Raw genomic sequence first — 17,193 nt, 5'->3', positions numbered from 1 at the left:
TCCTGTTGGAATACCTAGATAAGGCCTTATCCAATTTATGTCTCCTAATAACTTTTGAAAGTCATTAAGTGATTTGAGTTGATCTACTCGTATTTGAATTTTTGGTGGACGGACCATGGTTGAAGATAATAGAACTCCTAAATAATTAATTGGAAGATTTAATTGTACTTTATCTATTGCTATCTCTAGATTATAATTTTTTAATAAATTTGTAAGTGTGGCATAACATTCTAGCAATGTGTTTTTAGCTTTGTGTGCTAATAATACATCATCCATATAGTGAAATATTTGTAGTTCAGGATTTTGATTTCTAAGTGGCTGGATTATTTTGTTAACATAAATTTGACACATAGTTGGGCTGTTAGCCATCCCTTGAGGGAGTACTTTCCATTCATATCTCTGATCAGGACCTTCATGATTCAGTGCAGGGATAGTAAATGCAAAACGTGGACTATCCTCAGGATGAATTGGAATTGAAAAAAAAACAATCTTTAATATCTATAACTAAAACATACCAAGTTTTTGGCAAAGCAGACAATTGAGGAATCCCCGATTGAGCAGGTCCTATAATGACCATTTCATTATTAATGGCTCTTAAATCTTGCAATAATCTCCATTTACCAGATTTCTTTTTGATGACAAAAATGGGAGTATTATGGGGAGATACAGAAGGTTGTATACGTCCTTCCGCTAATTGTTGTTTGACCAGATCATGGGCTACTTGTATCTTTTCTTTAGTCAAGGGCCACTGAGGAACCCATACTGGTCTTTCTGATTTCCATGTAATTTTTATTGTCTCAGTGGCCCTTTGTGAAAATCCAACCCATGTCTGTCTGTTCCTTGATCTATTTGTATTGGTGCTGCTATACCTTGTTCTTGTTTTTCTAATCTTTTTCCTTTCCTAAAATCTTGTCTAGCCATAATAGTGGGTGCATTTTGATTGATATTATTTGTTAATGTCAAACCTAATTGATCTAAGACATCTCGTCCCCATAAATTTACGGGAAGATGATCCAATAAATATGGCTGTATACTTCCTTCACATCCTTCAGGATCCTTCCAATCTAATACCATTGCACTTCTATGGGGATTAGTCGCCACTCCTAGGCCTTGAAGCATTTGAGTGGCTTGTTGTAATGGCCAATGTTTTGGCCATTCTTTTTTTTTTTTTTTTTTTAGAGAGGAGAGAGAGAGAGATGGCAATGGAGCCCGATGCCTTTGTCCACGATATTGTGGATAAACACCTTGTCCTTGTTCGTTTTTTGATAATGGAGTACCCTCTATGGTGGTTTGAGAACGGCATTCATTAGCCCAATGTCTGCCTCTACGGCATCATGGGCAAATACCCGGTATTCTACTCCTTTGATACCTAGTTTTGTTAAACCCTCCTCCTATGGGGCAATTCCTTTTAAAATGTCCTGTTTGTTGACAATTGTAGCATGTTCTTGGCCTGGTATATAAAGCCTGTTTTACTGCAGCTGCCACAATTTGCCCTTGTTCATTAATGTCTCTGGCATCTAAAGCCTGTTTTACTGCAGCTGCCATGACTTGCTCTTGTTCATTAATGTGTCTACATAATTTAATATATGTGTTTAAATCTTCCTGTTTCCATGGTCTAATGATATCTCTGCACCAACGATTCGCTTGGTCATAAGCCAGTTGTTTTATTAGTGGCATTGCTTGTTCTGTGTTCCCAAAAATTCTGGTAGCTGTTTGAATAAGCCTATCTACAAATTCAGCATAAGATTCATTAGCTCCTTGTATTACCTTAGATAATTGACATTGTAAACCTTCATGTCCTTGTAAAGTCTTCCATGCCCTAATCGCCTCTGCAGCAATTTGTGAGTATACGCCAGGATCATATGCAATTTGTTGCTGCTGATCCTCATAAGGGCCCTTTCCTAACAACATATCTAGATTTCTCTGAGGATAACCAGCTGCTGCATTTCGCCTAGCCGTCTCCTTGCAAAATTCCTCATTGGCAACCTTCCATAACAGGTATTGACCTCCATTTAGCACAGCTTTACACATTTTAGCCCAATCTGCTGGTGTCATGTTCAAGTTGTTAATGGATTCGACCAAGCTTACAGTGAAGGGTGCTTGAGGACCATAGGTTGTTACAGCCTCTTTTAGCTCCTTTACTGTTTTGAAATTTAAACCCTGGTAAATTCGCTGTCCTCCTACCTCAAATACAGGGCATGTTAATACTTGAGATCCTGTCTCAGGATCCCAACTATCAACTGCAGGGGTTGGGAGCCTCCTAGCATATGGAGGTGGTGCTGTTGATTGGACACTTATGCCCTCTGGTGATAGAATGCTGTTAGTAGCAGTCTCCTGTAGAGGTGGTGCTGTTGGTTGGACACTTACGCTCTCTGATAGAAAGGTGTTATTAGCAGTCTCCTGTTGTAACTTTTCCCCTGATGGCTTTTTCTGCTCTAAACTTCCTTCCTCTGTCTCACTAGCTCGAAAGAACTTCTCTTTTACTTGAATCTTTTCCTCTTTCTGACTAATTTGAGAGACCTTCTCTTTTACTTGAATCAATATGTCTTCTCCTTCCTCTACCTGTGTCTGAATTGAAGGCTTTGGACTAAGCAAACCAGATACGAACGTCCACAATGGCAATGTGCCAACTGGCAGAGTCCCTGGGTTGTTCTTTTCTATTCTTTTTAAATCTTCACCATGATGGTCCCACTGTGATATATTTAACAACTCCTCCTTAAAAAGCCATGGGCTACATTTTTGTATTGTATCAACTTATGCCCTGACTGCTCTTGATTTTACTGGGATGCCTCCTTCCTCTAACAATTTACTTAACAGTCTGTTTGTTTTTTACTAATTGCTGATCCCGTATTTCTACTATACTACAACCCAACAAGATAACACCAAACAAAACCGAGACAGAATGAAATAAAATTGGAACAAAAATTCATTATATCAGCCTTTCTATCCTCCTGAAATGTGCATCCGTCCTTTCTCCCTATCTGTTCCTGAGACACAAAATAGTTTTTCCTCAGATGTGAGCGGTTTTTCTTCTGTCTCACTCACCTCCAGGGACAGGCAAATTAAAACAAAAACGAAGCAAAACAAAAGAGGAAACTTAGAATGGCTACCCATCCTCTCGCCCTGCCCTCAGGGGCGAGCAGTTTACTTACACTCAGTCGCTCCCCGTGCGAGCCACCAAATGCCGCAGTCTGGCTGGGCACAATTCAAGAGCCACTTGTCAAAAGAAACTAACTTTATTTTTAGAACTACAAACGCCAAACAAAACAGCTCCTCAGGAAAAAACCCTCAGAGCCCAACTGCCACCACCGGCTTCCCCAAGCCTCTCACCCCCACACAAACCTCACCACCTCCCACAATCCTCCTGCTCTTGAGGCTGATTGACTGGGTCATGTGGGTGGAGCCAAAGAAGTCCCCCAAAGAGCAGCTCCGTGGAGGAGCCAATCAGCTAGATGTTGCTGGGGCCGCTGTGAGCCAATCATCAGCTGGCAGTCTGAAGGGCTGGGAAACAGCCCAATGAACATCACCGCAGAGGAGCCAATCAGCTAGATGTTGCTGGGGCTGCTGTTTGCCAATCATCAGCCGGCAGCTGGAAGTTTGCTGGGGCCCCTTTGGCTGTGGCTCTCAAAATATTTTCATTTTTCACTTTCAACAGCATCTCAGATCCCTAATTCAGAAGTTTCCTTCAGAGAAGGAAATAAAAGCAGAGAAGGAAATAAAATAGAAATAAATGCATATCGATTGAAGAATGTCTTATTTCTACAACAATCAAAAATAAAGCAATAAAAATTTAAAACACTAAAAATTTCTTGATAAAAAGTATGAATTCTCTGACCAAATTATCCCTTCTCCAATCTTTCCAGTTCAGCTAGCTGGACAAGTTTAAATAATTTGGTTGACTTCTCTGAGTTAATTCCTCTTCTCTATGTTGAGGATCATGATGTCTGCTCCTCATGGACCTTTAAGAAGATTTGTCTCACTTTTCAGCATTTCTGCTGCCTCATCTTTAAAATACTGATGCTAGCAATACAGCAATGTTGGCTTTTTGTGACGTTTTAAATCATTCATATATGTACTGTGGTTAGTGTCATTAGTATGTTCATACACATCAGACATTGCAATAGTGCTAGGCATATATTGACCACTCAATAACTATTATTCACTTCTAAAATAACTTGAAATTTTATGTTTGCACTTGTAGGTGAAAAAATATGGACAACACAGAGGAATACTTACTTGAATTTAAAGGCTACAATTTTGAAAGGTCTTTAGTTAAAATTCATATAGTAGAAAGTGCGGATGATTTTGAAATTAGAGATGATGATGTCTTCATAATCACCTATCCAAAATCTGGTAAGTGTAAAGAGTGGCCTCATGATAGTAGATTTTTAACTAAGTTTGGTATATGTGTGTGTGTGTGTGTGTGTGTCTGTGTCTGTGTCTGTGTGTGTGTAAATGTGCTATTTTTCAGATATCCACAGCAGCCTGACCTACATTTATATATGCATTAAGGATCAGAAAAAAGTTAGATGAATCTCAAATCTATACTACCAAAGCTCATTTTCAATGGATACATTGTCAATTCTGTTAAATATATATATATATATATATAAACTAAATGCTGAGTCATGAGCAGGTACTGTGTAAATGCTGACCTGTTGGCTTGGTCTGTTGGACAGACCTGAGACAGTCCAAACTCCTCTTTTCTCTAATTTGTAAATCTTCCTGAGTTGGAAGATTTATCTTCCATAATTATTCATGTTCCAAGATGTTTCATTTTCTTGAGAAGTATTCCATGACAGCTGAGTTCCACTGAAGATTCTCAAAAACGGTTTCAACCAGTAAGTTCTACTAGGAAATAAAATAAAAATGATTTTGAGATTTGTTTTTTTTTTTTTAAAGAGAGAGTGAGAGAGGAGAGAGAGAGAGAGAGAGAATTTTTTTAATATTTATTTTTAGTTCTCGGCAGACACAACATCTTTGTTGGTATGTGGTGCTGAGGATTGAACCCGGGCCGCGCACATGCCAGGCGAGCGCGCTACGGCTTGAGCCGCATCCCCAGCCACTGATTTTGAGATTTGTGAAGACCATCATTACAAAGAAGTGGTAAAACACAATCCTGTTGGGCTAAACATGTACTAATGAGCCTTAGGTAATAGTGACTTCTACTTCAGCAGGGCAGGATGATTGGCTTGGTTTGAGTTTTTACAGTTGCCCAGGCAGACTAAGGGATAAAGCTGTAGTTATTAAGATTCTACATACAATGTTTTGCTTATTTATAGTGTGGTTTCTTCAGAACACCACAAAGAAGTTGGTCATACATGGTTAGACCATTCAAGTAAAAAAAAAATGTTTTATATATATATATAAAACATTTTATATATATATATATATATCTTTGCTCATGTCAGGTTCTGCTATTTCCTGACATCCTTGGATGCTTAAATAGTTTACACAACCTTAAGTGGTAAATAGAAAAGGGGGAGAAAGTGAAATCGCTTAAAATTTTGTTAATTTGTCTATAATTCTAAAGGGTAAAGTTCTAAGAAAGGAATCTCAGGAAGAAGAAAGAGATGCCCACAAAATATAGTAAAAAGAGACTCTGTAACCAATAACATATTTTAAGAAAATATAGAAGAAATAAGCTCCAAGACTCCAAACAGAAAGAAATGACACAAAGAAGGAAATGCTAATTTCCCTCATGTGATCAGTACAGGGTGTATGCATGTGTGGAAATATCACACTCTATCCCAGCAAAATGTAGAATTATTATTATAAGTTAAGGAAAAAGTTAAAAAAAACTAAAAAGGACCTAACATGGAGCAGGAAACAGAGAAGGAGAGGCAGAATTAATCCAAATCATCACTATCATGGAATCAGAACAAACACAACTCTTCAAGTGATAAAGGAATTTAGAGTCTATGATTTTATCTTTATTAACTTTAATGTTTCATAGAGAAAAAAATGAAAATCAGGCAAAGTTGTTAGCATACTTAGAGTGTGTAAAAGAAAAGAAAGCTCAAATGATTTTATGGTGAATGACACTATTGTTGACTTAATTTTAATGACTAATTGAGTTTGAGAACAAGATGATTTATTTTTTCAGGTACCATCTGGACTCAGCAGATACTACGCCTGATTTATTTTAAGGGACATCATAACAGAACTGAAGATAACAAAACAATGGCTAGAGCTCCTTTCTTTGAATACAATATTCACAATTTGGACTTTATCAAAATGTCATCCCCTCTCCTCTTCACTTCCCACCTCCCATATTATTTAGTTCCAAAAGGTCTGAAGAACAAAAAAGCTAAAGTATGTCATACAGCTTAATCGTTTTTTTTTTTTTTGCACAAACAAAATAACCTGCTTTAAGTAGATTCCCCAACCTCACTAAACCACAGTTTTCCAAATGTTACAATCATTGTATGTTTAGGACATTGCCTTCCACAATAAAAGTATATGAAAGTCCTAAAAACTATGCCTGTAATAAGCAACTGTGGATATAATTTGCAATGTAATTCTATAGCATATAACAAAAATTCTTTCACATTGGCCATAAATGCCATTCTTTTTTGTAGTTTCATAGAAATTTATTGTATGGCTTTGCAATAATTAATGTGTATTTGATGAATAGGTAAGTTGCAGCCAATGGATGTATTGTGCTGTAATAAACATTCACATAAAGACTTGCACTTTAATTCTCATGCCGTGTTTCAATTAATGTGAAGTTTTCAAATTGAAATGTCTAATATTTTAAGTGTTGACAGGGATTACCTGCCTGCTTTTTATAATATATGAATCAGACTTCATCAAATAACCATGTAGGAATGCCTCTGTCCTCACATGCTTACTAATAATGGGAATTATCAAATTTGCCTAATATGCTAAGTAAGAAAGTAATCTCTCTTTGAGGGAATTTAACTCTTTCAATTTTAATAAGATTATCTTTTTATTTTTTATTGGTCTTGAAATATTCTTATTCCAGGTTGTCTTATTTACTGTTCTGTGGGAAATTTATTTGTGGCAAAATCTTTCCCTTTATAAAGGAAAGACTTTTTTAATAAATTGTTGAAAACTTTTAACCTTATGTAACCCAACTGTTAATACTTCTTTCATGACTTCTGGTTCTGATGCTGTACTAAGAAAACACAACACTAACAACAAAGATTATGTAAATGCCCTCTAGCTTTTTTCTAACTAACAGTATTATTTTTAACCTTTTTGTTGGTGGGGTGGGAGGTGTGGGGTGGTAAGGAGGGATTGAACTCAGTGTCACTCAACCACTAGGCCACATCCCCAGCCCTATTTTGTATTTTATTTAGAAACATGATCTTACTAAATAATTTAGCACCTCTCTTTTCCTGAGCCTGGCTCTGAACTCATGATCCTCATGTCTTCCCCTCCAGAGTAGCTGGGATTACTGGCGTGGGACACGGAGCCTGGCTATTTTTAACCTTCTTATGATTATAAATTAAATCTGATACTGCTTATGAGACATGAACATTGCCTTATACTTGTCTAAGGAGTTTGCTGATTGGCCCAAAACAATATATTAAAACATTCACTTGAGTACCTCTACTGTTTTGAAGTCTATATATTGGTATGCTAAATTTTCGTAGTTGGACACGAATTTATTTTACTTATTTATTTTTATGTGGTGCTGAGTATAGAACTCAGGGCCTCACACATGCGAGGTGAGTGCTCTAATGCTGAGCCACAGCTCTAGCCCTAGATAAGTCAAATTTTTCTATCAACTTTTTACAATATAGTTTAGTTCCACAATGATTGTCAAATGTGGGTTTTAATTTAAGAGAGATTTGTTCTGGGAAAACAAACATTGCAATATTCTGACATTCCTCGAGTTTCATTCTATGTATCAGGTCTACTTTAATGCCATCTATATGTACCTTTTATTGTTCTCAGTGTGCTTTTTACCCACTTATAGATATTTAACATTGAAAAAAAGTATAACATTTTATAAGCTTTTAAAGAGAGAGAGGAGAGAGAGAGAATTTTTTAATATTTATATTTCAGTTTTCGATGGACACAACATTTTTATTTTATTTATTTGTATGTGGTGCTGAGGATCAAACCCAGCGCCCCGTGCATGCCAGGTGAGCGTGTTATGGCTTGAGCCACATCCCCAGACCAAGTATAACATTTTAATGATCTTGTCAATTTACTTCAATTTTGTGGTCATTTATTTGCATTCAGGCTGCAATGATAAAAATTTCATATTCTCTTATTTTTAGAGTTTTAGGATATAAGGAGTTTTCTATTTTACTATGTTTCACCCTCTGCGGAACTAGCTTTTTCTTTTTTTTAAGCATAATTCAATGTTTTCTTTTTTGTTAATGTATACTTTCATTTTAATTATTGCCTCATTTTAGTATATATCTTTCTATCTTCTTTAATTAAATGTCCAGTATATCTATTTCCAGTGTTTATTTTTGTCAATATTAACATTTTTAAATGAATACCATTTTTAGTGTAACTATGGGTGTAATTTTGTTAATGTTTAAATGCTTTGTCATTTCAGGTTTACCTTTTTAATTGGTTTCAGCTCTTGCGAGATTTTTTTTAGTTTGAAAGTGTTTGTATAGTTTTCTATCATGGGCGATGGTGTTTACATATTCTAATTTTGGGAATTTATTTAAAAGTTAATTGTCAATTGCATGATCAGTTTTAAAACATGGAATATATTTCATACATGAGAAAGGGAGATAAATTTTCTGTGTTGGGTACTTATACAAATTTTAGAAACTAAATAAAATGAAATTTTAATAATCAATTTTACAAATTTATTTTTCCTTTTTTTTTTGTTTTGTTAAAGAAAATTCTCTGTAAGTGTTCTACTATGATTGTGGCTAAATCAAAATACTTACAGATTTACTGGAACTTTTCCGTTGAAATTTTTCTATTATGATCATCAGTGTACAAATGTTCCTTTTCTGTTGGTCTTTGAAAACAAATTATGGGCCATCCCGTTAAATCATTTGGCCTGCAATTTTACTTAATTTCATTTTATTCCTTATTCTCTAATTCGCTGGGACTTTGCCACATGCTCTTGTTTGTTCTTGATTTGAAATGCCATTTTCACTGCTGCATAACTTTACAACTTTTGAAAGTAGTTTTATCAGATCTGTTCTTTTTCTTCATAGAAAAATCAGAATATTCCAGCATTTGAATATCACTACATGCTGCTCTGAGTGTTCTTGAGAATGCCCTTTGGGCACATAGGCAGGAGTTTCCCTGGAATATACATCCAAGAAGGGATTGCAAAGCCAAAAGTACAATGGTGTACAGTTCTATGGGATGGGGCTATATTTTCTTAAGAAAACAGGTGTATCAATTCTTGCTGAAATTGGTAATGGATATGTTTTGTTTTCCCCCCTAGTAATGATACATGTCAGAATTTTAAATTTTTTCAATGTGTTATTTATGAAGTGGTTTTTCAAGCCATCTTAACTTACATGTCCAATACTCAGTAATGCAAATAAACCTGTTTTGAAAGATTATTGACCATAATTATTGTATATTCTGTGAAAGGACTTTTTGACCCAACTTTTCATTAATGATATTTTTCATATTAATTTTCTTTATACAGTTTCTCTCCTATATATAAAAGTATTTATTTTAACAATACTTTTTGTAATAGAGAAAAATTGGGGGAACACCTAATTTTCCATGGCTAGTAGAATGGATTAAAATAATTATGATTCATTCCACTAATAAATATGATGCAACTGTTAAACATTTGAAATAATATACTGGAATTGTTAATATTATTTCTAATTCTCCCTGCAGATTCTTTATATCTACAGAAATCCTAAAGATGTTTTGGTTTCCTTTTTTCATTTTTCAAATTGGGTGGCTCGATTAAAGCCTTCTGATACTTTTGAGAATTTTATGGAAATGTTTCTAGATGGACAAGGTAACTATGAATTTATTTATCAAGGAATTTAGGGAAGATATTTCGAGAGATGGAAAAGGGCAATTGTACAATGGATGCTCTTGAGTAGTTACTATGACACATCAACTTAGTCTGCCACCCAGTGGCTTTTCCTTCCTTGCCAGGACCATGTGGGTCTTGTCAAATTTGCAAAGGCATGTTGTTTAGGAAACATTTTGACCAGTCCACAAGAGGCTTACACGTATTCTATCAAACTAGCTACAAATATAATTAAAATAATACATTCCAGAATCACTAGTGATCAGGTGTACTCTCTCCTGGACCTGTGGTAAGCCTTCTAGGGCCATGGTGGAGTTTATCACTCCACTACTGATGAGGATTGACTGTTGCAAGGGACTTGTAGTGAGAAGTATCAGGATCTCACTCATTTAAAGACTACATTCAGGTTCTGTCTCATTGTAAACAGGTAGCTTCACTAACCAGAGATCTTAGAGAATGAGAAGAAAATGGACATGTGTGTTTTCTGGTGGATATAGGAAAGTGGAGGAACTTGCTTTACAGAAATGTGATTTAAACTGAGACCCAGGGGCTTTCTCATTTCTTTATTGCTGCCTTCCTACATCCATAAGGTCGCTTTTCATGGTCACTTCTCTATGAAAACCATGATTGTTCCCCTAAGCAGTAATCATTTCAAAACAGTAATATAGATGTCCAGTGGTTGGGCCTTTATTTTTGCTTTTGTGAGTATAAGGAGGAAAAGACAGAATACTTTGCTGTTCAATAAGTGCGACATCTTCACCTTGTTACTAATTAATTTTTGTACAGTGATGGGAAGTCGTTGGTTTGATCACGTAAGAAGCTGGTATGAACACAGACATGACTTCAATATTCAGTTCATGAGCTATGAAGATATGAAAAAGGTAAAATAAGAAGTATTTTTAAAATTTCATTTTTGTAACCTTTTTTTTTCCTCCTGGTTTCAGGAAAACCCATTCGCCTAGTCATTTATGAAAATACATATTTCGTAGGCTTTTGGGGGTAAGTGGGGGTTCTAATTTCCTGCTTATCCATTAATTACTGGTTTTCCTCAAGGGTTTGTTCTCAAACAGTCACCATTATTATCATGTAACAACTGTAGCATTAAAGGCAACCTGTGGTGAGCCGTTTCTTCAGACCGGTCGCCATTACAAGATGGCGCCGGCCTCGTTGTGGTCTGTGACAAACAACTCCTTCTTTGGGAGAGTTGGCACTTGGTTCTTTGACACCCTATGAGAAAGCTCCACGTGGCAGCTTCACATTGGGTGTTCGGATACTTTATTAAGGCTGGGAGGGGCTTCCGGGAGAGGAAGAACTCTGCAGAGCCTGAATAAACAGCTGTAAGAAGATTCCCGGTGTTGCGTCTTCCTTGCGGGCAAGGGGGTCGCGACAAGTGGTGCCGAGACCCGGGAGAATCAAAACTTGCAAGTCGTCAGAGGTGGTGCACTGAATAGTCCCGGTGAGTGGGACCCGACAGTCCCGTGGGTGGGACCCGACAGTCCCGGTGAGTGGGACCCGATAGTCCCGGTGGGCGGGACCTGATAGTCCCGGTTAGTGGGACCCGCGACCAAAGCGGAATCAGCTCCTCTACTAAGAAAGAGAGAGCCTCATATTTTATTGCAGCTGCACTGTGTACTTTCACTTTTGTTTTCTGTGTTTCTTTTGTTGCTGTGTCCTGTTTTATTTGGCTACTGTCTGAAAAGATCAGCACTCCAGGCGCTAGACACTCCCTTACTAGTTTTTCACACAAATATGTAACAAGGCCTCTGGCCTTGAGCTGGGCTTCACAGTGCTGAGTACATTTCTAAGATAAGGGAGTTACTAACTGGGCTCCATGGTAACAGCTGGCAGGAGGAGGAACTGGAAAGGGAGATAGAGGAACTGGAGGGTCGAATGAAGAAGTCAAGATTTAAAGCATCTACGGCCCCGATCCCTGTTGTGCTCCCTCCTTATAACCCCGATTGGAACGAGGACAACCCCAGAAGGCAGGGGGGGTGTTCAGTGGCAGCCTAAGATATCCCAAACTTTTCCAGTAATTGAAAACCTGGATGCCGATGGACAGCCGGCCAGAGTGTATGTTTCTTTAGCCTTTAAGGACATTAAACAACTAAAGGAGGCAATTACTAATTACAGACCCCATGCCCCCTTTACATTGACTCTCTTCGAGTTTTTCTCTGCCAATCAGCTGACACCTAGTGACTGGCAACAACTTTGCAGGGCTGTATTGTCCGGAGGGATTTTTTTTTTTGTTGTTGTTGTTGTTGTTGTGGAAAAGTGAAAATCAAGAGAGGTGTCGTGAGCTAGCCTGAGTCAATCAGGACGCCGGCTTCCCACAGTGTAACCTTGAAATTTTAACAGGCTCAGGACAATATGCTATCATAAATCAGCAAATTAATTATGGTCCTGGGGTCTATGCTCAGATAGCTACAGCAGCGAGCGTAATTCCAAGTTTGATGCTCAGGGACGCCCACTGCAGCCGGGAAACGGGAACAGGGGCCCACCCCGGGCCCCGGAAGCCAGAGTGTACGGGGCGGTCCAGAGACAGAACAAGCTGCTACCGCAGTAAGATCTTGGCCAGGCGGGGAAAAATGCAGACAAAATCAAACAAAATGCAATCGGCTAGGAAACCTTGGGGAACTTTTGCCTCCAAAATGAGCAGCGGACTCCATGTTGCTTGCATCACCATGGTAACCATGGGGTGCCTAGCCAGAAGAGCGGCTTCCTGGTCCCACCTCCCACACTTTTGGGGGCTACCGATTGGTTCTTCCACAGTCACTCAGACAGGACTTCTAGTCCCGCCTTCCAGCCACTGACCTGTTTTGCTGTGTTTCAGATTTCTACCGGAGCTACTCAGAGCCTATATTTTTGAAACATGCCTGCCTATCAATGCTAACAAAAGATATCTTTTTCAGACAAAATTTATTTCCACGTGTTTCTATGTTACAGTCCTAAATTTAAATTAGTTCTAAGTTAAATAATCTGACCTTTTCTTTATAGTTGTGTTACTAAATAATGTTCTATTGATGAGAGATATCAAATATGCTTCTTTATATTTTACTTTTAATTTTGGAAGTTATGAGGATGCATTTGCTTGCCACAGGAACAAGCCGGCAAAGTTCCTGTGATGACCAAAAAATCCTTATTCTAATTGCTAACTATAAAAATAAAAATGTATACTCAAGGATCTTATTTCAGTACATCAAGTGACGTCACATAGAAGAGTGCACTCCTAGTTAAAAATAAATTAACATGGATCCAAATATTTTAAGACCACGTGGTTACATAAAGTTAATACAATTATAAGTTAAGTTCTTATTCTTAATATATATATTTTTTTAGATATTTACATCGCCTATATTTGTTAATCTATAAATTAATTAGCACATGCCTAATTGATTAATTAATATATATTTGCCTAATTGTTTTTCTTCAACAGGAAACCCATAATTTATGTTTTATATTTACATTTATCAGATACTCTGCCTTTTCAGTTACAGATATTTGAGATAAATGTGTTTACTGTAAATTTGCTTTTAAGTGAAAATGCAATCACGTAGTTTCTCCTTCTCAAAGTTACTGTTTAAACTCATAAGATGATAAATTATTATAATTATTTCTACAAAATATCTAAGGGTTTTAACTATATTTTCATTGATATTTCTTATCAAAGTATAATAATTTGTTTATAGATCCTAAGGTTTTCAGAAATTGTTCCAAAGTGTATTTTTTTTTAAAGAACAAGATGTTCCAACAAAGACAAAGCACACATGGATCCTAAGAAGAAGAAAGAAATCATCTTTGGGTAAAATAAGGTCTTTATATTCATTTCCCTAAGTAAAAAAGATTTTTATATTGTTATCTAACCAGATGATATAAAAGGTTAGAACGAAAAAAAAAAAAAAAAAAAACAAACAACAAAAAACCAAGGGGAGATTTTCATATACTAAACTGACTATAATTAATTTAAGGGTATTTCAGTTTATTTTCCTCATTTAACTATACTAATGTGAGCTAAAATTTTGTCCATATTTTGACATGACAAACACCTATTAAAATGTGAGTTTATTTCTTTAAAGAAAGATCCTTATTGCCTAATAATTCTTACTGTTTCAGATAAAGATTAATTTTAGTAAATAAATTCGCATTGTTGATTAAACATTAAGTATATTGAACTACTAACTTAAACCCCTGTATGACCTTTTGAGAGGAGACCCCTCACCCACCTCCCTGTGAAAACCTACTCCAAAAGCCTTGAAGGCACTCAGGTTAATGGAAACAGCCTTACAAGAGATGCAGGTTACCCAGATAGATTATTCTATACCCCTATCATTTATAATCCTGCCTTCAAAATTAACTCCTACTGGAGTGTTTTGGCAAACAGGTCCCATCTATTGGGTCCATTTACCCGCTTCTAACTCTCGGGTGATAACTCCCTTTTATAAACTAGTGATAAATCTGATCTGGAAAGCCTAATATTTGGGTGATGCATTGTTTGGAAAAACTTTTGACATTCTCATTCAACCTTATACCCAGGATATGATTTTAAAATTACAACAAGAACATGATTTTTGGTGTCTTTTTCTTTGTAATTTCAAAGGTCAAATTGATACTTACTTTCCCCGACATAAACTTCTAGGAGGCCTTAAACAATGTCCTATTATTTTTCCTAAAATTATTAAAGGGGAACCTATCCCGGGAGCTCAGACTGTTTATACAGACGGAGCAAAAGGGGGGTTTGCTGTTGCTTTTGATGGATCTCACGTAATTCGACACCCTGTTCCTAAACTGTCTGCCCAAAGATCAGAAGTTCAGGCTCTAATTATGGCCCTTAAACCATACAATTCCATCCCACTTAATGTGTATACTGATAATCTCTATGTTGCCAATTTAGCCTTAGTTATTGAAACAGCCCCTTATATTGGCAGGCAATCTACTATTATGGAACAATTACAAACAGTTCAGCTCCTTGTTTGGGCTAGACGAGATCCTTTATTCATTGGACATATCCAAGGACACTCAGAGCTCCCTGGGCCTCTGGCGGAGGATAATGCTAAAGCAGATGCTGCCACTCATAATATGGGCCTAGTATACACTATAACCAAGTATGATGAGGCCTCACAACTCCATGCTAAATTCCATCTAAATTCACAATCTTTACGCTTCCGCACAGGATGCTCGCGTGATCAAGCTTTACAAATTGTCTCCCTGTGCCCAGTATGTGCTCCATTTCTTCATTTTCCCAGTTTGGGTGTTAATCCTAGAGGCTTACAACCAAATGATCTCTGACAAACTGATGTTACCCACTTCCCTAGTTTTGGTAAGCTGTCTTTTGTACATGTTTCTATTGATACATACTTTGGCTATATCTTTGTTACATTACACACTGGGGAAAAGGCCAAAGATGTTATTGGACATCTCTTAAAAGCTTTCTCTTGCATGGGCAGTCCACGTTGTCTCAAAACAGACAATGGACCTGCATATATAAGCCAAACAGTTCAACGGTTCTGCACCCAATGGGAAATTGAACACAAAACAGGCATTCCTTATAACCCCCAGGGACAAGCAATTGTGGAACGAGCCCATCAACATTTAAAACTTTATCTACAAAAAATTACGGAGGGGGAAATATATAGATGCTGCCAGGGACCACAAACGTTATTATCCATAACCTTGTTCACTTTGAATTTAGAAGGATTCCTATCCCCCTTGTCGGTTCTGATCATGGTATTTATGCCCGGGACGACAACGTACTTGGAAGTGTGGAGGACCTGAGGCCTATTATTGTGCCTCGTGGGGATGTGAAACCCCTAGTAATGGGTATTGGCTTAAGAATTCACCCAGGAATAACTATGCCCACTTCTGGCAAACAATAGAGGGAGAATCAAATATTACTATTCAGTTTATACTTCCAATGGAAAACAACAAACAGATTGGACTCAAGGATATCTCTGGGGGCTGCGTATTTACACCCCCGGACAGTACAATCCTGGCCTGCTTTTTCGACTCAAATTGACCACAGAACAGCCTACTGGGAGTCTAATAGGACCCAATCAGGTGCTCGGAGACCAAAAGGCCTCATCTAGACCCAAACAGCCCATAGCCCCAACATTAAAACCTTCCCCCAGTGGTCAAACAATAACTATGGGCTATCAAACCTTTGATTATACCCCTGAGCCCATACACCCTGGAACTGGAGATCGTCTTCTTAATTTGGTCCGAGGAGCTTTTTTCGCTCTCAAGGCCACTAATCCTAACAGGACCCAAGATTGCTGGCTATACTTGACCTCCAGGCCGCCCTATTATGAGGGGGTAGCAATACTGTCTAATTTATCCTCTAATACCACTACAGATCCTAAATGTTATTCTCTGCCCAGCTGTAAGTTAACTATCACGGAGGTCATGGGACAAGGGGTTTGCTTGGGAAAGGTACCGCTTTCACACCAACATCTCTACAACATCACCCGACCAATAAATCAATCTCAATCTGATTATTTGTGGGGTCCCAAAGGGTCCTATTTTGCTTGCAATACTGGGTTAACTCCCTGTGTTTCCATGGCAGTCTTAAATACAACTACTGATTTCTGTGTGTTGGTACAACTATGGCCGAGGATATCTTATCATGGGTCAGACTACGTCCTGGGACGCCTTGAGGGACATACTCGGCTCCCCAGAGAACCCATAACTATGACTATTGCCCTCCTATTGGGCATAGGTGGAATAACAACTGGAATAGGAACCGGGACAGCCGCCTATGTGCAGGGAGGTCAATTATTAAATCTACAAATGGCTATGAATGAGGATTTAACAGCCATGGCCAAGTCTATTACTGCTTTGGAAAAGTCCCTCACTTCCCTCTCAGAAGTTGTGTTACAATATAGGAGGGGACTAGATTTATTATTCCCAAGGGAAGGAGGACTATGTGTAGCCTTAAAGGACCAGTGTTGTTTTTATGCAGATCACACTGGGGTAATCCGTGAAACTATGGAAAAGGTCACGGAAAGATTGGCTAAAAGACAAAAGGAGTTTGAAGCACAACAAGGATGGTTTGAACAATGGTTTAAAAATACCCCATGGCTGACTCCTTTGATGTCCACTGTAATGGGACCGCTTTTCGGTCTCCTTCTTGTAGCTGCTGTAGGCCCCTGCCTTGTCAAGAGAATGACACAATTTATTAAAGACCAAATTAACATTCTGACTTCTAAGCCAATACAGGTCCATTATCAACGCCTACAAACCAAAGA

The 17,193-nt window shown here is 37.7% G+C and overlaps 1 pseudogene across 1 annotated transcript in view; it reads left to right on the top strand.

The window, feature by feature from the left end:
- The first annotated feature begins 4,211 nt into the window (after positions 1 to 4,211).
- The window catches only part of LOC308650299 (amine sulfotransferase-like), a 32,555-nt pseudogene continuing 19,573 nt past the window's right edge, over positions 4,212 to 17,193 (top strand). The window contains exons 1-4 of the transcript in view: positions 4,212 to 4,353; positions 6,107 to 6,315; positions 9,811 to 9,937; positions 10,742 to 10,836. The product of the transcript in view is annotated as an amine sulfotransferase-like (transcript). The remainder of the gene's footprint in view (positions 4,354 to 6,106; positions 6,316 to 9,810; positions 9,938 to 10,741; positions 10,837 to 17,193) is intronic.

This window comes from Spermophilus citellus (assembly GCF_964194105.1).
Source record: "Spermophilus citellus genome assembly, chromosome: 5".
In the NCBI taxonomy this organism is placed as follows: domain Eukaryota; kingdom Metazoa; phylum Chordata; class Mammalia; order Rodentia; family Sciuridae; genus Spermophilus; species Spermophilus citellus.
The sequence above is the reverse complement of the archived record's forward strand: the minus strand, read 5'-3'. Positions and strand labels throughout refer to the sequence as shown.